This window comes from the organism of the source record quoted next, unplaced genomic scaffold (assembly GCF_019419815.1).
Source record: "Pyrus x bretschneideri cultivar Hongxiangsu unplaced genomic scaffold, Pyrus_bretschneideri_v1 Contig11, whole genome shotgun sequence".
NCBI lineage: Eukaryota > Viridiplantae > Streptophyta > Magnoliopsida > Rosales > Rosaceae > Pyrus > Pyrus x bretschneideri.
Window position 1 is genome coordinate 1573315 of NW_025999402.1, and position 362 is coordinate 1573676.

Here is a 362-nt window from a genome sequence, read left to right on the forward strand (position 1 = left end):
CAGTATTACCCTCCAAAATGTATCATGTGCAAGTCACGTAACTTAATTTTATGAAAAATTAAATAGAAAAACTTTGACTGTCATAGTTTGGATAAAATTAGCAATTTTTAATAAATATAGGAACTTATTTTACCAAAAAAAAAAACAAACAATAATTTAGGAACCTAATTTTCACTCATATGACAATTTCGAAGACTAAGTTAGCAATAATAAACGAGATCTTAAGAATTTTTTTAATTCACAACATTCTATATTTTTTTTCCATTTTACGAATGAGTTATTTGAAAACTTTACAAATCCTCAGGAGGTCATGTGAAAATATAAAGACCTCAGACGGTTAATGGGTACGTAAAATTTGTTCC